Source organism: Heloderma suspectum, chromosome 1 (assembly GCF_057233095.1).
Source record: "Heloderma suspectum isolate Gila_16-S chromosome 1, 16-S_ref, whole genome shotgun sequence".
In the NCBI taxonomy this organism is placed as follows: domain Eukaryota; kingdom Metazoa; phylum Chordata; class Lepidosauria; order Squamata; family Helodermatidae; genus Heloderma; species Heloderma suspectum.
The window spans coordinates 390,258,313-390,285,108 of record NC_139458.1 but is presented as its reverse complement, the minus strand read 5'-3'; the positions used below and the strand labels follow the sequence as shown (position 1 = coordinate 390,285,108).

Here is a 26,796-nt window from a genome sequence, read left to right as displayed (position 1 = left end):
TGCTTCTAAAAATAAAAGGGGTCCAAGCAGCTGCACAGTAGTCAAGTCTGACATCTAACTTCGTGGTGCATTTCCAGCTTCTGAATGGTCATCAGTATCATAGCTCCCACTTTGCAGCTTTCCAGAACAACTGCAAAAAAACATAAAAAATTAAAACTGCAAGGTCACAAAAGGAATGTGAGCTGTCATGGAGAAGAACTTTTTCTCCATTTGACGACTGACCTGGTCCAACATGTAAATCTGGGTTTTATTGCATTGCTAAATGTGGTCAGGGTAATATTTCAGCTTAATAGCAACAGGCAATAAAACTAACTGTTCCTTCATCTTTCTGAGCTACAAAATGTTTCAGTTTTATTTTTTATTTTTTTAGTCAATCACTAAGCAGAAATCCCATCCAACAATCCCATTTTCACTAAACATCAAAATATTGCACAATATCTTCTAATAAAAATGAAGAGAAATGGAAAGCAAACCAGAACAAATAACCCAATTCCCTTTCAGTGCAGAGTAACAACCTACACACCAACTTCCTAACCTGAGGGTGGCCTGACTTCAGTTTTAGTCTTTTTTTAAAAATGAAGTTCTCGTTGCCTTTAGGGCAATTCATACTTTCACAGCATAAAATTTTCCCATGTATACATTACAGCATTTACAGTAGTAATCACCATAAAGTGTGAACCACAGACACATTTGTAAAAGTGTGCAGTCAACAAAGAAAGGTTCCATAGTCAATTGGGACTCCCTGGCAAACGTCCACCCCTCACGTTTACAAACATGCTTGCCCACTGCATATCTTATGGTGTAAACATGGCAAACACTCATTATGCAATAAAATAAAACACATGGGGGTCTTAAGACATAGAAGTGGCATTTAGAATTCTACACATACTATTTATTTCAAGGGTGGGCAACTTGTGGCCCTCGAGATGTTCTGGCCCACAATTCCAGCCAGTCCTAAAATGTAAGAGCCCCAAAGTATTACACAGACCAAAATGACTGCTAGATAAGCTTCTATCTTGTCAGGTGGATCCACAGTTGGCTACAGAATCGGACTCAAAGAGTGCTTATCAATGGGATCTTCTCAAACTGGGGAGAGGTAACGAGCAGGGTACCACAGGGCTCAGTCCTGGGCCCAGCACTCTTCAATATTTTTATTAATGACTTGGAGGAGGAGGTGCAGGGAATGCCGATCAAATTTGCAGATGACTCAAAATTGGGCGGGATAGCTAATACCCTGGAAGAAAGAAACAAAATTCAAAGTGTTCTTGATGGGTTGGAGCGCTGGGCAGAAAACAACAGGAAGAAATTTAATAGGGATAAATGTCAAGTTCTGCACCTAGGAAAATGAAACCAAATGCACAGTTACAAGATGGGGGACACGTGGCTCAACAATACTGCAAGCAAGAAGGATGCTGGAATTGCTGTTGATCACAAGCTGAATATGAGCCAACAAGGTGATGTGGCTGCAAAAAAAGGCAAATGCTATTTTGGGCTGCAGTAATAGAAGCATAGCTTCCAAATCCCGGGAAGTACTAGTTCCCCTCTACTCAGCACTGGTTAGGCCTCATCTGGAGTAATGTGTCCAGTTCTGGGCACCACACTTTAAGAAGGATGCAGACAAACTGGTGAGGGTTCAGAGGAGGGCAATGAAGATGATAAGGGGACTGGAAACAAAGCCCTATGAGGAGAGACTGAAAGAACTAGGCATGTTTAGCCTTGAGAGGAGAAGACTGAGGGGAGACATGATAGCGCTGTTCAAGTCCTTGAAAGGTTGTCACAGAGAGGAAGGCCAGGATCTCTTCTCGATCATGCCGGAATGCAGGACACAGAATAATTGGCTCAAGTTGCAGGAAGCCAGATTCTGGCTGAACATCAGGAAAAATGCCCTGACTATTAGAGCAATATGACAGTGGGACCTAGGAAGGTAGTGGGCTCTCCCACACTGGAGACATTCAAGACAAGGCTGGATAGCCATCTGTCAGGGATGCTTTGACTTGGATTCCTGCACTGATAAGGGGGTTGGACTTAATGGTCTCGTAGGCCCTTTCCCCCCTTCATGGATCACTGCCTTGTTGTGGCAAAGGGGCTTGCGTAACTCAGTGAAGCCATAAGCTATGCCATGCAGGGCCACCCAAGACGGACAGGTCATGGTGGAGAGTTCTGACAAAATGTGGTCCACTGGAGAAGGAAATGGCAACCCACTCCAGTATTGTTGCCAAGAAAACCCCACGGAACGTATCACAAGGCTAAAAGAAATGACGCCGGAAGATGAGCCCCTCAGGTCGGAAGGTGTCCAATATACTACTGGGGAAGAGCAGAGCGAATTTCCAAGTAGCGCCAGAAAGAGTGAAGTGGCTGGGCCAAAGCCAAAAGGACACTCAGCTGTGGATGTGTCTGGTGGTGAAAAGAAAATCCGATGCTATAAAGAACAATATTGTTTAGGAACCTAGCATGTAAGATCAATGAAACAAGGTAAGCTGGAGGTGGTCAAACATGAGATGGCAAGATTGAACATCGACATCTTAGGAATCAGCGAACTAAAATGGACAAGCATGGGCAAATTTAATTCAGGTGACCATCATATCTACTACTACGGGCAAGAATCCCTTAGAAGAAATGGAGTAGCACTCATAGTCAACAAAAGGGTGGGAAAAGCAGTACTGGGGTACAATCTCAGAAACGACAGAATGATCTCAGTACGAATCCAAGGCAAACCATTCAATATCACAGTAATTCAAGTCTACGCCCCAACCACTGAAGCCGAAGAAGCTGAAGTTGATCGATTCTGTGAAGACCTACTACCTTCTAAAACTAACACCAAAAAAAGATGTCCTCTTCATCATAGGGGATTGCAATGCTAAAGAAGGAAGTCAAGAAATCACCGGGATAACAGGCAAGCATGGCCTTGGTGTACAAAATGAAGCAGGACAAAGGCTAATAGAGTTTTGCCAAGAGAACATGCTGATCATAGCAAACACTCTTTTCCAACAGCACAAGAGGCGACTCTACACATGGACATCACCAGATGGTCAATACTGAAATCAGATTATGTCCTTTGCAAGCAAAGATGGAAAAGCTCCATACAGTCAGTAAAAACAAGACCTGGAGCTGACTGTGGCTCAGATCATGAGCTGCTTGTTGCAAAATTTCGGCTTAAATTGAAGAACATAGGGAAAACCACTAAACCGTTCAGGTATGACCTACATAATATCCCTTATGAATATACAGTGGAGGTGATGAATAGATTTAAGGGATTAGACCTCATAGACAGAGAGCCTGAGGAACTATGGACGGAGGTTAAATAGCACTGAGCTACTTAACATCCTAAAAGATGATGCTGTTAAAGTGCTGCACTCAATATGCCAACAAATTTGGAACACTCAACAGTGGCCACAAGACTGGAAAAGGTCGGTTTACATTCCAATTCCAAAGAAGGCGATGCCAAAGAGTGTTCAAACTACTGCACAATTGCGCTCATTTCACATGCCAGCAAGGTGATGCTCAAAATCCTACAAGCTAGGCTTCAGGAGTATGCGAACCAAGAACTACCGGAAGTACAAGCGGGGTTCCAAAGAGGCAGAGGAACTAGAGATCAAATCGCCAACATTCACTGGATCATGGAGAAAGCAAGAGAATTCCAGAAAAACGTCTATATCTGCTTCAATGACTATGGTAAAGCCTTTGATTGTGTGGATCACAACAAACTGTGGCAAATTCTTAAAGAGATGGCAGTACCAGACCACCTTACCTGTCTCCTGAGAAACCTGTATGAGGGTCAAGAAGCAACAGTAAGAACCAGACATGGAACAACTGATTGGTTCAAAATTGGGAAAGGAGTACAACAAGGCTGTATATTGTCTCCCTGCTTATTTAACTTATATGCAGAGTACATCATGAGAAATGCTGGGTTGGATGAATCACAGGTCAGAATTAAGATTGCCGGGAGAATTATCAACAACCTCAGATACGCAGACGATACCACCCTAATGGCAGAAAGCGAAGAGGATCTAAAGAGCCTCTTGTTGAGGGTGAAAGTGGAGAGTGCAAAAGCTGGTTTGAAACTGAACATTAAAAAAAACTAAGATCATGGCATCTGGCCCCATCACTTCCTGGCATATAGAAGGGGATGAGATGGCTAGATAGCATCACCGATGCAATGAATATGAACTTGAGCACACTCCGGGAGACAGCGGAGGACAGGAAGGCCTGGCGTGCTATGGTCCATGGGGTCATGAAGAGTTGGACACAACTTAATGACTGAACAACAACAACAACAAGGCCCTTTCCAACCCTACTATTCTATAATTCTATTATTCTTTAGACATTACCATTGCATTTTCTACTCCTGTTTCCACAGCAGATGCCAAAGTTTTTCACCTTTCTGTTTTGGTAAAAAGTAATTCATGAACACCACTGTCAAGAACTGTACCTGCTACACTGGCACCCCTCTTCCCAAGCATCTCTAGATGCTGTCCTTTAATAATTTAAGAGATCTTGTGGCATCTTAAAGACTAAGAGGTTTAGTCTAGCATCAGCTTATGTCAGCTTCATGAGTTTTTTCAGCTCATGGACTTCATGAAAATGACAAATGAGCACTAAAATTTATGTAGAAAATACTGGTTTCATATCGGGGCAAAAAGGACCAAAGCTCAGTGACAGAGCACATGCTTTGCATGCAGAAGGTCCCAGATTCAATCCCCAACAACTCTAGGTAGGGCTGGAAAATGCCCTACCTGAAATACTGGAGACCTGCTGCCAGTCAGTGTAGACAATAATGAGCTAGATGGATCAAGGGTCTGACTCAGTATAGGCTTCATATGTCTCTATATTGTTTATCACCTTATTGTGGAACAAAACGGAAGGACATGAGACTTCTAAACTTAACAATATATTTTGGGTGAAATTTACAGTAGTGACATGGATGATTGAAGTCTTATATTTTATTGCCCCCTCCACTTTTCTTGACACTCTGAAGTACGCTTATTACACTAATACCCATCTCTGTTTTATTTATCTTCCTCTACTTTGCGTGCTATGGTCCATGGGGTCACGAAGAGTCGGACACGACTGAACGACTGAACAACAACAACTTTGTCAGCTCACTTCCAGCTTGCTAGTCTGTTGATCCCAACTTATACAGAACCTATTGAGATATATATGGTTCTCCATTCTGTCTCGTTTTTGTGTAGCATTTACTTCCCATCACAACCCTTATTAAGGAGGGGAGGGGGAGTTCCAGTTCTCCTCACTTCAGACTATTACTAAACTCTACAAACTGTCATTAGTGGCCACTAGTTGGGAGTGGAACATTGGATCTTGTATCATTTGTGCACTTCACAGAAGTATGATGCACTTACTGCTCTTGGATTTTTTTTAGCCTTGTGTCGGCACTGGGTGGGTTCACACATCACGCTAAGCCACCTTGTGAATAAGCCACGGTGGGTTGGTTATTTACTGAATAACCCATGGTGTGCCCGACAGACAATCAGTCTTGCTGTAACTTGTTCTCCCGCACCTTCTCCCTCAGTCCTCCAGCCGGCTCCGGTGCCTTTGTGGCAGGTGCCTTTGCAGCAGAACCCATATCCTTGCCCCAGCCCCCTCCCTGTTCCGACTGCTAACCCTTTTTGTTTGCCACCTATTTAATTATTATATCACTGCTTCGAGACTACACAAATGTGTTTATTTTTATTTTTTCCATTCCTTTGCAAGTGCACAAAAGCACACTTTCACCTGTCTGATGTGTGTAGTCTTGCCCGGTCAATTTCCTGGTAAGTTTCAACTGTCAAAGGCAGTGCTGAAGTGGAGTAGGTAACATACAAGGAAATTGACAAGATGAGGCTGCATATAGACTAACTGCACACAGTTGCAAAGGACCACGGAAGAAAAAACAGTAAGAGAAAGGAGGGACCCAATAGCATAGTTCAGAAGCATCCCAGCCTTTCAATTTGCACAAATATTCCCCACAGTTGTTTTCTTTTTAAAAAACCCTTAGGAGCTGGCTGAATGTGACAGAGCAAATGGGGCACCCACACCAGCAGTACCTACACACATACACACACACCTCACTGGGACCCCATTGACTCCAGCCCATGCAGCCACCTTCTCAAGGGTATCTAAGGTCTCCCCCATTTCCTCTCTGTATCACCTTAGGTCAGACTATTCCTGCATCTGATAAGAAAATGTATGCCATAATATATTTGTCAGTCTTTTAAGGTATTACAGAACTCTGGCCATATCCAAACATTACAATTCTAATCTCCCAATCCTGGTGATCCCTCTGAACCAGGACCGCAAACCAAAGTTTGATCTTGATTTGCGATCTTGGTGTGGAGAGATTGAGTTTGCCAATATGGATGCCAAGGCAAACGATGATTTGAAGAAATGAGAAAGTGCTCTATTGAGCCACATATAAAAGGGGAGGAAGGAGAACTCTTTCATTCAGTCTCAATCAGGAATGTAACATCTGAATGCAGCCTCTGTTTGTAGGGGGGAGGGGAACATCCTAAAAACAAATGTAACCTTTATAATAGTTTTTGTAGATAATTCGGTAGCCTTACGCAGTATCTTAATATTTATTTTTATGCTAAGTTTGTTCTTGCCTTGTTTTAGTATTGTTTTATAGATCATTGTTTTAGTGGATTGGTGTTTTAGGATTATGTGTTGTTATTTTATATGTTCATAAAAACCATCATTAACCATTCTGGAACCTTGGCTAAGAGGTTGGTTCCAAATATGCAAACACATTATTTACATTCTCAACTCCCCAGGACAGACTGAGACCAGTTTTTAATAAGGAACATGATTTTCCCATTATCACGAAGTCTGCTCAATAGAGAAGGAACTCACTTGGACCAACTGTAATGCCCAATAGTAGCCTCAGACTTACTGCTATTATAAATGAATAATGACACAATCATATTCAATAAGGTTCTGGTAAGAAACTACTTATCTTTCTGTTATTCTATGAATCTTCGCACAGGGAGTGACTAAAAGAAACTGACCGATTCAATTTTCCCTCACCCCTCCCCTCTCATTTGACCACCTTACTTTTAATGAACACAGACTAAAAAGCCGTACTGAGAACACCAGGTAAGATATTCAGAAATGAATGTGATGAGGGTTGTCAAACAGTGAAGCAGCTGCTCCAGAAAAGAAGTGATGTATGGAAAAGGACCTTAATTTTTATTCTCAGTTGTACCCCTATTCACAAAATCTCCCACAACCTTCACTTGAACAGCAGTAGCAAGAGGTTCAAAGAGGAAGATCTAATCCACAGCTTGTAGCTTTGTCCCCATCAAAACTGTTCCTGTTTAAGTTCGTTATAAAACAGATGAACAATTCCAAGTACCTGCTTCACAGCTGTCTAGACACAAAACTGTTCCAACTTCATCCTGCATTTCTATAAGCTCATGACCTTCATTTAAAAAAGCAACAGCTCTCTGTCATCTGCTCTGTAGGGATTCGATTTTTGAATCCTGATGGGATAGTTACATCCATAAACGTTTGGGCTATAATCCACTATGGACTGTGGGACAGTCACATCTATAAACGTTTGGGCTATAATCCACAGCCTATTAGTGAAATGTCCATTGATTTTAAGAGCTGGATTGCATCCTTGCTTTTGAATGAACCTCTATCTACATGAAAACACACACAAAGCAGACAGAGCAGCTCCAAACTTTAGGCATCAAATGTGTTTGCCACATGTATACCAATGTTACACTGGCATTTTCTGCAGAAAATCAGGGCTGATTTGATTTAAATCAAATTGCTTTAAATCATTATTTAAATCCCTTCTCAGAAGGACTCAATTTTAATGATTTAAATCACAGTTTAAATCACTATTGAGGAAGGTTCTATTTAATCAGCATTTTTAGTAGAAGTACGTTGTTTAATATAACCCTAATATATATGCAGAGATGTGGGTTTCATTAGAAGGTAGGTACACAGTGAAGGATACATGCAGCAGAAGTTTCCTCAGAAATCAGGACTGCATGAATAAGTTCTGTTCACTTTGGGTTTCACTTTCTATTCCCCTCCCCTATCCCTTGCATTTATATCCAGACCCCTCCTCCTTGTTCAGATCTACTCCATCTCATCAAATTCTCTGTTCATTGACCTTCTCTTTCCTTGTACTTACACAGAGGAAAGTCCTTGAGAAAGTGAGAAAGAGTACAAGTGCATGCAATTCCGTACACCAGCTGCAGTGCAGAATAGGACTGTTCACGTTATCTCCCATGTCCATAAACTGTTGTTAACGTATTCATAGAATATAATTAGAAGGTATATAATTAGGGTTCATGATGATATCTGACCAAGGCGCGCGCTCTCTCTCTCTCTCTTTTTTTACTAAATTTTAAGAAAATTTCTGATTTAAATTTTTAAAAAAATCTATTTAAATAAAAAAATCAATTTAAATTTTTAAATCCAATTTTTTATTTAAAAATAATAATAATTTTTATCAACCCTGCAAAAAATATGAAGCGTGGAAGACACACACAGAGTTGGCCAAAACAGGGTTCCCCAGTGTTTGCACAGAAGTGTTCAAAAAACACAGTTTACACACCTATTTCAGGTAACACCGGTGTACCTGCAGCAAATGTATTTGCCACATAAGGTGTGGAGCTCCCCTGAAGTTCACACACAAAGAATAAAACTTTCTACTTTCTAGATTCTGACTAAAACAATTTTTGGATAGGTTAGTAAAAACGACTTTGTCTTGATTTTTAAACGAAGGATTGTTCATTCAGTTGAGTTTTCCAAATTCATGCAGTTTTAAAACCTGTTCTCTACCGGAATGGATGAGAGCCACTGCCATTACTTCATCTCCTGGCTTTATAAATGCATACAAATCCAAATGCTTGTTCTACAGGTTGCAACCCAGCAATCCTAGCCATTCCACATCTTATCAAACTGAAAACTGTATTGAGGTATACATTGTGGCATTAATGTTCAAACCATCGCACATTGTGTCACCAAGTCTCTGTAAAGATATTGGAGAGGAATGATCTGAAGTGCCAATGCATTATTTAAAACATCTTGTATTTTAAAGCATTCCATAAAAGGGGGGTTAGGAAGCAATTAAAAACAAACCTTAAAATGACAACTTTGAACTGAATAAATAAGCAATAAAATGCCCAGTGTAGTGAGTGCACTGTCTTCTTAAACAGGGTTTGTTTAAAGTTTAGTCCTTAACTATTGGTTAAAGCAAGTTTTTTCTTCATTTAACCATATTTTTAGCATAATCTGCAATTAGTAATTTGACATAATAGTGTGTTGAACCAGCAAGTCGCCAGCATCTTCCATTTCATGAGAATTACATTTGTGACATCACTTGTTCCACATTCAGCAGCAAATGCATTTATTTAATTTTTGGAATGTTAAATGCATAGGAAAAACAATGACCTCAGCTCAAAGGCACCTGCCTAAGCTGGGAAACTGAGATCATCAAACTTAACTAGGGAGGCCTATTACCTCCTATTTACATTTACAAGAACTTGACATAATGGAAATAAGTCATTTACAGGAAGATCACAAAAATATTTGTAAAACTTGCTTCCCTCAGTTGTGATTGTAATGTTGCTAAATGACTATATGACAGCCAATCTACGTATTACTTATCATGAGATGATAAAATTCTGGACTCTATCATTTCAGACTACAGGGATGGTAATATTTTAATGCTTCCCTATATAAACTCCCCCAAAGTTGTTGTTTTTTTAAAGCACAAGGCAAAACGTTTTAATCTAGGCTATTATCTGCTGTGCTAATTTTCTGTTTGCAGTGAGGTTCTCTCTTTCAAGGCAGAACACTGAGAAGTGTGGTTCGCATCTGCAGCCTGGAATGACACAGTCCATTCTATTACCTCAAGACCCTCCTACCTTATTTGCTGCAGTCACAGGATGTAACCTCAAACAACAAAGAATAAGAGCTGCTCTCCTTCCTCCCCTCACATTTGTGGTTTAATGAATAGCTGCCTCATTTGATAAAAATGATATACCATTATATCTGAACTGGCAAACTATAGGACAAGCAAGGCCTCCAAACCAGGATTGCAAATCACAGTTTCTTTCTTGCTCATATGAGTACTCCCTTGCACCACTGAGTACATATTTTCATGTGAAACATAATCAGGGACCCACAGATCCATTTATCAGCAACAACTGCCCTGAACTTCCTTGCAGGCAAGATGCCTAGCAGCATACAGGTTTCCTATTTGCATTATATTTTGGAGAAGGCACATAAAAGCAAAAGTCGCTCTCCAAATTGCAGCACAAATGAGAGAAACCAGGACCTCTCTGCTAAGCCCTCGTGGGAGTTAGCACAAGACCACAGATAATGGCCAACTAGTAAGCCAAGCTAATATATGTGGACCTCTGAACACCATCTATACCCTGGATCAGCCTTCAGATGTTTTGGACTACCACTCTAAAGGTTCCTGACTATGGGCCATGCTACCTGGGGCTGATGGGAATTGAAGACCAAAACATCTGGAGAGCACCAGGTTAGGGAAGGCTGAACTGAATGATCACCACTATTGATGCGCAGCAATTTCTGCTATCTCAGAAGCTGAGAAAGTGACTCCCATTCCAGCTGCTCATGCAAATACACATGGGCATATACAGAAATGCTCATGTGAGCAAGAAATACATTCTCAACTGACCTCAAACTAAAATCTTGGCCTCTCACAATTGGGTCAGGATATGACATTTTGATCAAATGAGTGATCCACACAACTTGCTTACAGATCTCAGCATAGCATACCAGCAATACAAGGAAGTTTCATGGACTAAGGCAATGGAAAAGGCCTCCAGTCCTATCATTTTTTACAGGAAAAAATAATGCTTAGAAACAAAAGCCTGGCTGATATAGCTACTACTTCCAGTAAAGTATAAACAAATGTTCCAAACCATATCTGATCAGTCATGGATTGATCCAACAGAGCAGGGCCAGCAATTAAAAGAACTAAATAGGCCAGGACTCTGCTTGCACATAAATGGCGATTCCATGCTGGTTATGCTCACTCCAGGTAAGATGAATGACTAATGTTCATATCACTATCTTCAGATTTACGCAAATCTTGAGATCACTCATAACCAGGGCCAACTGTATGGCAATGTCTGAAATGAGAGAGCTTGGAATAGCCAAAAGTCAAAGAACCTGCTAATAATCTGCAACATTTGTAATTTACAACAGCTATTATGTTGTGATTAATGCCATAAACTATTTTTTTTCTTCAAGTCTCCAAAAAGTTGTCTATCTTCTTAGATAACGTACAGGATTATACAGCTAATTAGGTGAGGATCTGATCTTTGCCCAGATGAAAGCACACTCGGAGCTGCTCTGAGCATAATAAACAGATTTAAGTTTGTTTATTAAACATCTTGATTTTGCCAATATTCTACTAAAGAGATTTTTTTAAAAGAGAAACAAGGCAAATCTGGGATCTTTCCTCTCTGCACATGCTACTAGACCCAAGCTGACACCAATGACTGGTGATCCATTACATCCAGACCTTGGTAAGAGATACTGGAGCAGGAGGAGAAAGATCTTCTACAGAAGTGAATAACGTTTAAAAAGAAATGCTAAGCTTCGAGGTCACAATACTTCTAAATATTTATTTAAAAGAAGTGGTCAACCAGCTATTGGCCCAGCACTAAAAATGAAACAAAAAGAAATGGCTTTAAACCTAAAAAAGTAAAAGTGTGGATAGACAGGTTGAAGAAAAAGCAGTAGTGGAATAAATTTGCCTAGGAATTTGTAGCATCTTCTTTCCTTGACATTTTAAGGAAATGCTGGACAGGCATGATCACATATCGGGAAAACTTACACAGATTCCTATCATTATTCCCCTCCCTCACCTGCCTATTCTTAGAAGCAGTTTAGCTGTTCATTTAGGGAAAAACAATTGCCAACACAGCAAATGCGAAGGGGACAGTTCCACTATGACAACACTTAACATCATTTTGAAGATGAGAAAGACTGTTATTTTGGTGGAATATTTGAAGGGGGGGATTCAAAGATCTCAGAATAAAGTAGAAAGGGATTTCTGTTTAAACTCTGGCAATTGGTGGGCATACCTTCTTGTCCCTTTGTTGACATTTTTAGAGACATTTCACTCCATACAACAAACAGAGGAAAGAAATTTGCTTGAGGACTGTTTCCCAGGCTGCAGAAATGTGCAGGCTCCTTCAGAGGAGTTGGAAGACTGCCCTGGGAGATTGAAGCATAGACACTGAAACTCAGACACAACTTTTTTTTTTTTTAACAGAAAGCATGCATGTATGGAAGGAAAAAAATACTTATAAAAAGAACAAAGGCCATGGCTGGTCCAAAACTAACGTGATGCCCCCGTAATATGCCTAATACTGCTGCTCAGGGTTGACAATAATCAAATCTTTAAAAAAATCAGGTTTTTTTAAATGTAAATCAGATTTTGAAATTTTCTTAAAACAATTAGTAAAAAAGAGCCTAGGTCAAAGATAACATCATGAATCATAATTGTAAAACTTCTTATTATATTCTATGAATATGTTAACAGCAGGTTATGGAGATGGGAGATAACCTGATCAGTCCTATTCTGCACGGCAGGTGGTATACAGAAGTGCAGTCTCTCTGTCTCTGTCTCTCTCTCTCTGCCTTGCCTTTCTCTACGTGCAAAGACAGAGAAGGTCAATGAATAGAGAATTTGGGGAGATGGAGTAGATGGAGTAGATCTGAACAAGGAGGAGTCTGGATATAAATGCAAGCAATAGGGGAGGGGAATAGAAAGTGAATCCAGAAATGAACAGAATATATTCATGCAGTCCTGACTCCTGAGGGAACTTCTGCTGCATGTATCCTCCACTTTGTACCTACCTTATAATGAAACATACATCTCTGAATATATATCAAGGTTATATTAAACAGTAATGTACTTCTAATAAAAATGAATAAATAGAACCTTCCTCACTAGTGATTTAAACTGTGATTTAAATCATTAAAATTGAGTCTTTCAGAGAAGCAATTTATATCATGATTTAAATCAATTTGATTTAAATCAAATAAACCCTGATGCTGCTATCCAGTATGGGAGGAATCCTTACAGACAGTAACTATATTCAGGACTTGGGGTGTGCAGCCATTTCTGAAGTGGGGATAGGTTATCCAATATTTTGCAGAATCATACTACTACAGCCTTATGCTGACTAGAAAATAAAGCTGTAGCCTAGCCAGCCCTCTCTGCCATTTCAGTTCGCAGTTGGCGATGCATTAACTCCAGCTGGCCATTTGCTTTCTATGGAGACCTGCCATCCTGGTTAGAGCAACCAGAAAGCTACTGGTCTCTCACTGCACTAATTTAGTTCACTGCACTATATTTGGCACTAGCCCACTCTGCTTTATTACTTTATTCCACACTGCTTGATTTGTTGCAAGCTGCTAGACTCCTAGAGAGATATTCTGCACTGCAAAAGGCACAATGTTCTTGTGACTTCCTTCTATCCACCATTAATATTTAGACCTCCACTGCAGACTCCACTGAGAAATAGAGGAGCAGGGGCATTCAGGCTACAACAGAAGATACAGCACCCAGCAAACATCATCACATTCCCCCACATTCCTAAAGGCATTGCTAATTTTCACCACACTTAAACTCAACTACAGACCAAGGGAAGAAGTCCTCTCTGGTCACATGACCCTGGTGTGCTGCTGTATTATGATTTAGACAGTGCCTTGCAAAAGCTTAATTTGTCTGTCTGTCACACAAGTTTTTTGAGGTTTTTCTTTTCCTGCTCACCAATACTCCTTTCCCTCTAGTGTTGTGTTATTTTGCCTGACAAAACCAGAAAGAGATGCCAAGAGTTAGCAATTTTAATGTCTTGTTCTTTCAGCTACTTTAATTTAAAATGCAGATATAAAATATCCTGTTAAAATTAACCTATTGCCATGTGTTCCACACTTTCTCAATAGGGCAGACTCTAAAAGTGATATTAAAGGAAAATTGGAACTGCAATACATGAAGCACCTGTCAATTAGGTGGGATTTTGGCCAAATTTTCATAAAGCTATTTGTGCCAACACCCTTGGATCCTACGGCTATGATAGGAGACTCAGACAGAAAACCAGAAAAAATGCCCATTGTCACCCTACTCTTTTGTGTTCACTCTTGAACCCTAGAAGCCCAAGCCAACAAATGTATCACAAGATTTTTGAAAGGGAAAAAAGCAGCATGAACTCAGTCTTACAAAGCCAGCAGCAGCCATCTCTGATCTGATACTCGATTTTGAAAAATTTGGCAAAGTATTTAGATTCAAAGTCAGCTATAAAAACCCTTGTGATTATCAATATCTATATTCCAAAGGTTACTCAAAAATCTTTTCACACCAAATATCCCTTTCAGTAGCCTGACAAACTGTGGAGATATTTGGGCTTATTTAGTTTGGAAACATATGCTTCTTAAAAAGAACTTTAAATAGCAGCTGGGGGCAGGGGGGGAAGCAATCAGAACTGAGTGTGAAGCATGTGGGGAGGGGGGCATTCACTCTTTCCCACCATGCTGCTTTTTCAACAAAAAGCACTTTTCCTAAACCAATGCATGGTATGGGAGAAGAGAAGCTAACAGCTGAAGGGGGGGGGGGGTCAAAACCACAGTGTGGGGGAAAAGATTAACCTTCACCCCCCCATGCTGTGGTCCCAATCCCACAGCTTCTATTTAAAGGGTTAAAAAAAATCACCAAACTATGGTTTTTAAAGTAATGTATGGACTGGCCCTGCAAAAAAAGGTTGATAAGCAAATTGCTATGATTTTTTCCCCTTAATTTATATCAGCAGGAAAAATTAATCTTCTGTAGACAGCAGGTAAGTCAGGTTATCAAATACTGTTGTCATGACCTTTAAGGAACTGCTGGAAGCTGCCACCTGGGAGCATAAGGTCAAGCCAAAACAAATGTGATGTTGCTTGCCCTGGAATACCTTTTTTGGCAAAACAGCTATCTGGACGCTTTCATAGCTTTTCTACAGACCTTCCATAGTGCGAAAACGGACAGCACATAACAGGCAGAGGGAACCTTACTCAAATGGGATATAATGTGTGTGGCTTTGCATATAGCACAATAGATGATACAGCAACCACCTCAAGGACTTGGAAAAAAGCACTGCTTCAAATCAAGTGTATCAGAATTAGGGATGGCGGAGAATTTCTCCACGAATCTTCAGGAGGCCAAGTGCCGACGCATTCGGCCCCCCGAAAGTGTTGGGGAAATTCTCCGCCAGCCCCCCGCCCCCCCCGGGATGGGACTTACCTTTGGAGAATGTCCCTCTCGGCAGCGGGTCCCGGCGGCGGTTCGGCAGTGGTTCATCGGGGGCAGGGGCGGCGGCCAGTCTCCCGACCGGCTGCCACCACCGCCATTGCAAAAAAAAAAGTAAAGTAAAAAACACACACACACACACACCCGTGATAGGCTACGTAACGATTTACGTAGCCTATCACGGCTAGATTTCCAAAGTCAGCCGTGATAGGCTACGTAAATCGTTACGTAGCCTATCACGGGTGTGTGTTTTTTTGTGTTTTTTTGTGTGTGTTTTTCACGGCCGGGTAGACGGGGTGCTCCTACCCGGCCTGAATTTCACCGGAGAGGGATGGGGCGCCTCCCCCCCCTCGCCTGAACTTCGGGGGGAGAACTGAAGTGCCTCCCCCCCACCGCGAAGCAAGCTGCGGGACGAGGTAAGTTCCTTTCGTCCATCCCTAATCAGAATGCAGAATTTTGACATGGAATACAGAAGTTCAGCTTCCACACTTGACAGTGAAGGTTTGTGAATAGCCTTTAGCAAGTTGCTATCTCTTAGCCTATCTACCCTCACAGGATTAGTATAAGGATAAGATAGGAAAAGCCCTATAGAAAAGTTTGCTAACATTTTAGCATTCATATTTCTATAGAAAAATAACCTTTTCAATGAAATCAGGCCATGCATTTGCAAAGGTAGGGAAAGATATACAGAAAGATATACATACTTTTTTCCCCTTGATGGATCTAGCAAAAGGAAAAAAGATAGCGAAATTATAAAGAACACAGTAAAGTTATTAGAAAAAACCATTATGCAGCAGTAATCCATGAAGCAACACCCCCCCAACCCTCCTTTGATACAAACTAGGCTACAAAAAACATGCAACATCTTCTCAAAACAGTGCTTTATCACAAGATCCTTTATCATTTATTTCTATGAGATACAGATCTGACCTTTAAAGTGCCTTAGAAGTGCATGCGCAATTTGTATTACTATCTTGCTGATATTTGGACTTTGTTTTGAGATGTTTGGTTACTATTTGTTATATTTTATTACAGCTTATCTGGCTAAAGTTGTATTGATTCTATAAACATTTTTTGTGCATAAAATTGCCAAACAAAAAAACACGTTACTTTGCTGATGCAGTCAGGAAACACAATATAGCTATTTTGTAAAGCAACAGATATAAAATTGGTGGTAGCCCATAGATAAAACTAGTAATAAAATTAAACTCATTGGGTTAGACACAGAGTTCCATGAGCAACATTCCATTTATGGAACAGGGAACTCTCAGAACTCAGCTGCCCCTTCCTTCTACAGGGCCCCAAAATCTGGTCCACAGAGTTAGTGGACCCTCTGGACCAGCATGGGAGGTGGCTCAGTGGATGCAGGACTGGATCCGCAAAAATTGCCTCCTCCCACTTCCTTACATGGAAGCTCCACTGGATCCATTACAAAGATGAAAGAAACAAGATTCAGCAATTCAGTTGAGGTATTGTGGGAGAATCAAAGCAAAATCAAACATCATACTAAGCTTGACGGGGGTGGTGGTAGAAGAAACAAGAGCTACCTATTAGAAGTGAGAAAGAAAAGGGTGGGAAAGAGGAAGAAGCACTGTTTTATCAGAATCTTCATTTCTTTACCAGAAATCTGAACTATGGAAAAAGACATCAGTTCAGGCAAACATAATACTTGCCGGGGGGGGGGGGGCACTCCCCACAAGGTTATTTTACCCTAAGCTTGCATGAGTACATTGTCTGACTAAGCCTGGGTTCCCAATGTGGGGTGTCCATGGGTACCAGTGTATCCATGGACACCTCACTTGCAGCCTGCCAGCCTGCCCCTTTTGATTTTTTGGTTACATTTTTTTAATTAAAAAATAAACCTAGGAAGCTGGTATGGCACAAAGTAATGCATTGACCTCCAGCACCATCTTTATTTCAAAGAATGCCTCTAGGCCCCCCAGCGGGCCCCAGAGACATTCTTAGAAAATAAAAATGGTGGGCAGCTGCAGCACAGCACTTCATTTTCAAGTGTGCATAGATGCCCAGAAAAAAAGAAAAAGGTAAGCTGGAAAGGTGGACACCATCCTGGCTGGCTAGAGGAAATGGCATGAAATGGAGCAAAAGAGCATGTTCTGCCTTTTTGTCTAGAATGTCTGGTGTGTGGGCATTTTGCTTTCTGTGAAATGGGTATTTATTGAGCTCTGTGGGGGCAAATATGTGTCATCTCTGCCTTCTACTCAGTTTACTGTCTTTGTGCCTCATATTTATTTACTTACTTACAATATTTGTATACTGCTCCATATCTAAAACAGATTGGAGCGCTGAACACAAACGATAAAACAGTAGAATAAAAAGATTAAACACCTTAAAATCATGCTTCTAAAAAAAAAAAAACAGAATGCCAATAGAAAGCGTGGCTGGTCAATTAAGGAATGCCTCCTGGAACAATGCTGTTTTCAAGAGCTGCTGGAAACAACACAGTGTGGTGCCTGCCAGACCTCCAGGGGCAGGGAGTTCCAAAGAAAGGGGGCCACCACACTGAAGGCTCTTCTCCTGGTAGACTTCAATTGGGCCATAGGTCCATGTGGAACCACCAGGAGCAAGCCTTCCAATGACCTCAGTGACTGGGCAGATGGGTAAGGGAGAAGGCACTCTCTTAGGTATCCTGGTCCCAATTTCTTTAGGGCTTTGTACACTAGTACTAAAACCTTAAGCATGGCCTGGTACTGGATAGGCAGCCAGTGCAGTTCCCTCCGCAAAGGACCTACATGCTGAATAGGGGCAGCTCCCGACAACAGCCAAGCTGCTGCATTCTGCACTAGCTCCAGCTTCCGGAGCAACCTTAAAGGTTGAAAAACTCCTTCACAGTTTTGCTCCTATGAAATGGATGCTGGAGCGGAAAACTATGGCTTCAAAAGAGTGGTTTTGTGTTTTGGAGCTCAGACCCCACCTTTGGCTTGTACTTAGGTTCTTAGGCAAGTTATTCTTCTTTAGCCTCACCAGTTTTTTTCCTGGGAAATATATGTTTGGTGACTGGCCATGCCCACCATGGCAGTCATTTTGTGAGAGCATCCAGAACATGCTCAAAATTTCAGATGTACCCACTGGCCATAAAATGTTGAGGATCCCTGAAGTAAGCCTTTACATGATAACTGGTATTTCCCATGTCAGAACAAACCATTGAAAGTTAACACTGAAGTGACAAAATAGGGTCCATTCTAGCATGGTAAATACAACTTCTTATCACAGCACAGTATTTTCATATAATACAATCTTGCAAAATTGACATGGTAAAATGACTTTGTGGAAACTTTGCTACATCCAGCAGTAACATGAGAATTGCCTCCACTTGCCTGATCCACAGCAGGGAAGCAACGCGAATTTTAAGTAGGTGCCCTTGCAGATCCATACATTCTCTCTCTGTTGAAAATGTATGAGCTGACAAAATTAGGCTGCAATCCTAGACATACTTACCTAGGACTCAGTCCCACTGAACTCAGTAGGACTCATTTCTGAGTATACAGTCAGGGCCAGAAATATTGGAACAAGGATAACTGTTTTGGCAGTTGGCCTCTGTACACCACCACATTGAAGTTGAAAGGAAACACACCCAGATGGGAGCGAAGTCAGGACTTTCAGCTGTAATTCAAGGGGAGCATTACCAGTGGTTTGCACCTTGTTGTGAAGCCTCTGTATTTACATTCATAAAGCTATCTCTTGACTGTAGATGTTGACAATGACATGCCTACCTCCTCAAGAGCGTTCTTGACCTGGCTAGATGTTGTGAAAGGGTTCCTCTGCACCATGAGCAGCATTCTGCAGTCATCCACTTTAGTTGTCTTCCGTGGTCTTCCAGGCCTTTTGCTGTTGCTGAGCTTGCCAGTTAATTCCTTCTTTTTCAGGATGTTCCAAATTATTGTGTTGGCCACTCCCACTGTTTTTGCTATCTCTCTGATAGGTTTGTTTCCTCAGCCTAATGAAGGCCTCCTTCACTCGCATGGACACCTCTTTGGACCTCTTGTTGGGAGTTCCAGTGAACAGCTGTCAAATGCAAATGTAACACTCAGAACCACCTCCAGGCCTTTCATCTGCTTGATTGGTCATGGGGTACCCAGGAAACAGGCCACACCTGGCCATGCAGCTGCTTGTCAGCCATTCGTTCCATTACTTATGAGCCACCAATGATGGGGGGGGGGGGTATGCCACTGGCTGTACTTCCTGAATGGTTAGTGCCCCACTTTTGTCAAACCCTTTGAATTACAGCTGAAAGTCCTAACTTCGCTCCCATCTGGGTGTGTTTCCTTTCAACTTCAATGTGGTGGTACAGAGGCCAACTGCAAAAACAGTTATCCTTGTTCCGATACTTCTGGCCCCGACTGTACATGCACAGGATTGGACTTCACCTCTTTTGAAGAGAATCACTACCCAAAAAATCAAGGTTACTTGCTTTAATAGCCAATATAAATGTAACAAAACAGAAATGTCAGAATGTTAGCTACCAAAAATTAGCATGTGATGCAAACTCATCAATTTTACTGTGTAAACCTATTTTATTGTTACAGGTGTATAATAATTTATGATTGACAATGATGTATTTATGGTTTTCATCTCGGAGCATGCACTTCATTATTTTTGCACTAAGCCTCAAATATTACACCATTAGCGCCTTCATGACAGACTGGGGGCATAATTTCAAACTAGCATACTGAAATCAGTTGAACTGACACCAGCAAATATATTAAGGGATGGATAGATCAAACAGTGCTTTTACAATTCAATGAAAAGCTTGAGTTTCATGCCAACAGCAAGTAACTCCATTCCAAGCAGATCTCTAAACCAGAAGTCACAAAAGATTTAAATTTTCTTTAAAGCGATCACTTAACATGCTTCACTTCAACTGTTCCGTTTTTATGTGAAGCCTAATTCATTCTATCTGTGTGTATCTTTAATGCGCAGTTCACTATTGCCCTCCATAGAAAGCCTCCCGAATACTAGCACAAATACAGCTTGCAATAAAAAGAAAATATGGCAACTCTTATTTTCCTTTATCAACACTGTGGTAAGGATCCAAGATTTAGTGTAGATGTTTTTCTCCAAAAAACGTGAGATTTATACAACTTGAAATAATCAATACTGTATCTCCCTTTGGACGTGTGTGTGTGTGTGTGTGTGTGTGCGCACGTGCACACGCACATGTATACACACACATCCACTCACACAAGTTGCAAATTTTAGTATTGACTAGGGAAGGAATTTGAAGCTAACAAACGTTAGAGTTCCCAGTTCCTCAAAAATGCCAGCAGTTGGTCTAATGTTTAGGAAAAGGAGAAATGCATTACTATCCTATGTTGACATAAACACACGGGGAGAGCAATCCTATGGTCACTAGACAGTGTCTAGAGGGCCATAGGATTTCTCAGTTCCCAGGAGTCAGTGCTCCGACCACAATTACCAGGAACGACACTCTCCGCCCCCACCGCCTTGTAGGCGGTGTGGTTCTCACCAGTCTCTGAGCTCAGAAACAGAGAGGGCAAATAGGGGGCATTCCCGGGGGTGGGGAGGAGACTGTGGAAGCTGCTGACACATTGCCCTATGCACCGTGCAGCTCCCCCCCCCCAATATACCCCAGCTAGACCGCCAAAATCGGCCATCTAGCCACAAAAGCAGTGTGGGCAGAACATGGAGGAGAGGATCTCCTCTGTGCTCTGCCCACCTTGCATAGGATAGTCAGCCGCCTCTGACTTTGGAGGAGACCAACTATCCCAATAGGGTTGTACCCTTAAGCATCTAGATCAGGCCACTAAAGGGTGGACAATTCTGGACTGTATGTATCTGGTCCAATAGAATCTGGAAACTGTCAACAAAAATTGAACATTAAGCTCTCAACAACTATGCATCCATATACTTAATGTAAACATCTAATGCTAAGCAACAAACAGATAAACTCAAACAAATGTAGCCCAGAATATGCTGGAAAAGCTAAAGAAGGATGTGTATATGCACTGCAGTCATTGGGTTGGATCCAGACTGAGTTAGTTGCACTTACATCCCACTAATTTCAGTGGGACTTAAGTTACGACCAACTTTTTACACTGATTCCATTGGGGCTTAAATGCAACCAACAGCCTGGATCCAACCCATTGTGTTTTCCATGCAACTACAATCTCCATACAATTTACTTGTGGGGTTGCCTCCTGTGCCTTTAAACAGCAGTCTGTCACACTTTCCCCACCAATGACCTCAATTCCAGCACAAGCTTTACAATCATTGGTATCTGTGTGCCAGTCTGCTCTGAAAGGCATAGGAGGAGGGCTAATAAGGAAGGGTGGAAACCCTCAATTTTTTATAACCTAGTATCCTTTAGTCCACAGGTAGGCAACTTATAGCCCTCTAGATGTTTTGGTCTACAAGTTCCATCAGACCTAGGCAGCACAGCTAATGGTGAGGGATGATGCAAGTCGTAGGTCAAAACATCTGGAGGGCCATAAGTTGCCTACCCATAGAGGGCTGCTATACTGACAGAAGACTCTTAAGCCTACCAGCTGATGGGCTCTTAGCATCCCCAACAGATTTGCAACCCACTTCTGCAAACATTACTTTAATTTGTGTTCTCATAATGAAAACTTCCTTCAAAATGTTATTGTAATAATTCAACGCTGGCTGCAGCTTTCTTGACAGCTGGTATTTCTTTAACAAAAATGCCTGAAATGGATTATGCACAACATTCTTTCAAGAATTAATTTCCTTTCAGTGTAAGATGCTAGGGCACTAAAAAGTGTAGGAATTTAAGTCTTGAGGGACATGCTAGCTCTAAAATGTTATTTTATAATATCTCACTGATGTTTTTGCAGAGGTATAATCTTGGCTAAAATTGTATTTCTGGGGAAAGAAAAGTAGTTCTAGTGTAAGATTGTATGACACAAGCATCTTGTGTTATATATTTAGATTTCCAAATAAAATATGACATTTTAAGTTAATTATTAATCTAAATAATTAAATGACTGGAGTTACTTTAAAGGCAATATTCCCAGAAGTTACTACATTCTGAAGAATTATGCAGCTGGAACTGATGTAAACAAAACAGTATAGTGCACCCAAACTACACAGCCTGTCCATTCCCACCCCCACCCCCTGGTCTTTGGTTCCCATGTCTGTACAAAGTGCTCTTAAAATAAATACAGTTCTGGGCATCCAAGGGGGCTTATAATAACTTCATTAAGCAAAGGCCATAAAAGACCAAGTAAGCAGACAGCTCAAGTGGGTAGAATCTGTACAAAGGTATGCACCCAATCAGACAACACATTCTATAACACATGTCTTCTCAAAAGTCCCAAGGAATTCAATGCAGCTTACTTCTAAGTAAGTGGATACAGAATTGCAACCTGTGAGTCATTTCTCCATCTATGTACACAAACTTTATATTGGGACAGTGTATGAACCAGCCCTCAGTTTAGCTATGACAGAGGAGGATGGTGATGATGGACTCCTCCTACCTTGAAAAAAGTTACTTTGAAATTGCCCAGTTTGACTGGAATTGCATCCATTCATTACATTACTAATTAAATGCATTTTTAGAAATGGAAGGTTTTCTACCCCACATGACTGATCAGCAAAAAACAGAGAAAATATTTATAGATGAAGCTCTATGCAACTCACAAAATAAAATTTAAAACCATACAATATAAAAATGTAGTCACATAAACTTTAACGTTTAAAACAGAATAAAACCAAAGTAAAAAGCAAAGTAATAAACAGCAACAGTGCAGTATCTAAAAAGCATGAAGAAATTATTTTTTAAAAATGAATAACTAAAAAACCTGGGGGGAAATGGTCTTCACCTAGCACTACAGGTGCCAGGCAAGCCTCTCTGGGGAGGGTGTTCCCCAACTAGGGTGCCACCACTGAAAAGGCTCTCTCCTTAGTAGCCATGTGCCTCGCTCATTTGGCATGGGCACTCAGAAGAGGGCCTCTGAAGATGATCTTCATGTCTGGGGTAGGCTATATGGGAAGAGACTATTCTTCAGGTAGCCCTGCTCCAAGCCATTTTGGGTTTTTAAGGTTAATACCAGCATTTAGAAATCATACAAGGATCAGGCATATTACACCCCTGCTTGCGAAGTTTTATCCTTTATGCACTCAAGATCGCAAAAAGCTTAATTTTAGAAATGAACTATTGAGTTTCCTTTATCTCTTTTAACAGATAAAACCAGTGGGACCTGTATCAAAATGTTGCCATGTGGCGTATTCCTATTCAGCATAGGAGTCGACCATACCTTCTTCCAAGATAATCCATTCCAGTCCCCGTTCTCAGTTACTTCCCTTCCAGAAGAATCAACCGTCCATACTCACTCCTCATTGAGTTTTGTTGGGGAGGGGGTTGCCCTCTTAGGGCTCTTTTCCTAAAGACTGTTTGTACTTCTGCAATTCCTGGGTTCCTCCAAGTGTGATGATATCTCCTTTTTTTTTTGTAGGTGATGCCATTTTGGCTACAACAGTTGCAGCACTATCAGAACTGGGTCTGCTGTTAGTATATATGATAGTTCATAAAATGACAAGCACATCCCAATACAGCCCAATGTAAAACAACTATTGCAAGAAACTGCTAACAAGATTAAAATATTACTTTTTCCACTCAGTCAGGTCCAAATGAAAACACATCCAGTACATTAACATTTGATGTTGATGTTCCGTCTCATTTCTGCTTTGGCTAGAGTTGACATACATTATTTAACATAATTCAACATTTTGAAAAAAACAGAAGTTTGTACCCCTGCAGGGATTCTGAGCAAAGCCACCTTTCAGTTAGATGCTATTTCAGTGCTATTTTCGTGGTGTGTGCATGTGCGTGTGCGTGTGTGAGAGACAGAGAGAGAGAGAGAGAGAGAGAGAACGCGCACTTCAACAGGCTGCAATACAGTTGTGGGTGGATTGTGGGGGGTGGAGTGGAATGCTTCTAGTAGCATGAGTTCCTATTTAATTTTTTAAAAAGTTTTTAAGTTACATTTTGGGGAACTGAAATCCAAGAGATAACTGCTTTTGTGGGATAACAAAGTTATAGATTAAAATGTCCATTCTGGAATGAAAATCTTGCCAGATGTAAACACTGGAAACAGTGGATAGTTGTCAAGTTTTATTTGAGACTTTGATTAGAAGGGAAGTAAATTTAAACCTCATGTTCTGGACAACTTGACATTCTCTTCTCTGCAAACCAAGTTTTTGTGAGAAAGCCATCCTTTGTCACTTACAATCAATAGAATTTTTTTTCCAGAAAGTTACCATTCACAAATTCAAGTTACTCCCAAAGATAGTATGATGTAAAATTGGTGTGCTTTCCTGGAGACAGCAAGATCAAATAACAGGACCAATGCCATGAATAATTCAGCATAGGAACAATCATAACAAAAACACACACAAAAGAAAAATTAGATACAACACCCCACAATCATATTCAATTTCCACCTTAATTGCAATGATTAATGGTCTATCAATGGCCCAAGAGGACAGTTGGAGCAGCTCCCCACCACACACTAACTGCCTTGGGGCTATTTAAGACCTCTGTGCCCCGAGAGAAGACAGGAAACGCTAAGGCCAGGGAGCTCATGCCATCAGCTCCTGAGAGAAGGATGTTCGGATGGTTATTGGTTGGTAATCTTTTGTTTGTTTCAGTATTTAAAACTTGTAAATCACCTTGGGTGCCTTAGTAGGAAGGCAGTACAGAAATGTATTAAATAAATAAAACAAAATATTAGCAAATAAAATGCAGTTGTCTAGACCCCACACAGTGAATGTACATCTTATTTCAGCGTAGGGCTTCAGTCTTAGAGGTAGAGTTTCTCCAGCACTCAAACCACAATATGTTGCATACTGCAGCAAAAAAATGAACCTCAGCTGGTGGGATCATTGTGATTGTGACTGGAATATGGTTGGACACATCACTTAACCTACTGAAGTATGCCCATGACATCACTGTTGGCGTGGTAAAACCTCACCTTCCCCCAAATGTCCATTGCATGGCTATTTTGTTTAGAATTTTATATTTGCATTTATTTGCATAACTCATTTGTACCTAAAAGGAATGGGAGCCACTTGAGCCTTTTCGGGCACAATCCTATGCATGTTTAGACAAAAAAAAAAAATCCTACAACTTCCAGCATTCCCAGACAGATGGAGTTGTAAGACTTTTTTATATCTAAACATCCATAGGACTGCATCCTTAAAAACAAGTGAACTGCTATCCCACACCATATAAGGCTATTTCCAACCAACAATCACTTGTTTACCTCCCCCTCCACCCTCCCAATCCACTGTGGATGACAGGATACCATACATGTGGCCATGGCTCACAAGCAGTTATTATCTGGCTAAACATTTGATTAAGAACATAAGAGGAGCGATGCTGGATCAGGCTGGATCCAGATCGGTGGCCATCCCTATATGTTGTAGTAGTGAATTCCATAGTTTACCTATACACTGTGTGAAGTACTTCCTTTTACCTGTCCTGAATCTCCCACCAATCAGCTTCATGAGATGACCCCAGGTTCTAGTATTTTGAGAGGGAGAAAAATGTCTCCTTATCCACATTCTCCACATCATGCATAATTTTGTACACCACTATCATGTCTCTCCTTACCCTTCTTTTTTCCAAGCTAAACAATCCCAGCTGTTGTAACATACCTGCATAGGGGAGATGCTCCAGCCCCTTGATAATTTTAATTGCCCTTTTCTGCACTTTTTCCAGCTCTACAATATCTTCTTTAAGGTGTGGTGACCAGAATATTGGCTGTTTCTTGAGATGCACAGAACTGAAAATGCATGTACCTGAAATATTTCAATTAAATTCCCATTGTGTCTGCCATATTTCTTTTCCTTTTAAGCAGGGCAGCGGGGTCCACAAACACTTACCAGCTCTCCAGTAGAGCAAACATTTGAGTCCATCACACACCTCACAGTACAGAGAAGCAAAAGCAGCGAGAAAAAGAGAAGACTCCATGGCAGGTGACAAAAAGACAGCTTCTCACTTTGTACACTCCAAGAGGGAGCATACCACAGCTGAGCACAAAGCATGCACAGGGCATCTCTTGGCATTTTAGAAGCATGAGCAGCTAGATTGGGTGAACTTGCCATTTGTCAGCTGATCTGAGTGGTTCCTTAGGTCCCGGCAGGAGTCTGATTTACATTAGATAGGAGCTTCTACAAAGGCTTCTTTGAATTCTCAGCATGCAGACAGGGAATTATTTTTGGTTACAGCAGGAAAGACATCCCCCAGCTTTGCCCCCCCTCCCACCACCACTTTTAAAAAATGCTTCAGCACTGGGGCACACACACACACTTTTTAAAGGAAGCATACAGTATTAATAGGCAATTTCCCTCTAACATGACTATTTCAAGATGAGAACAATTCCTTTCCCATCCACCCCCTTCCACAAAAGGCAACCATCTCTCAAATCCTCATAGGCCTTCTATATATATATTAAAAACCTTTCAGTGGTCCCCTGTTCTTTTATTTGAGAGAGTTGCTCTCTCTTAAT

At 41.1% G+C, this 26,796-nt stretch overlaps 1 protein-coding gene across 8 annotated transcripts in view; it reads right to left on the bottom strand.

Annotated features, from left to right (window-relative positions):
* Positions 1 to 26,796, bottom strand: part of LCLAT1 (lysocardiolipin acyltransferase 1) — a 154,747-nt gene that overhangs the window by 112,534 nt on the left and 15,417 nt on the right. For 2 of the 8 annotated variants that reach the window (XR_014786908.1, XM_084828621.1), the window contains exon 1: positions 12,081 to 26,796. The exons of 4 other annotated variants lie outside the window; for them this stretch is intronic. The gene's annotated coding sequence lies outside the window, so the exon portion shown is untranslated. Of the gene's footprint in view, positions 131 to 12,080 lie in introns of all 8 variants that reach the window. 2 more of the 8 variants (XM_084828619.1, XM_084828626.1) reach the window with 2 other exon arrangements.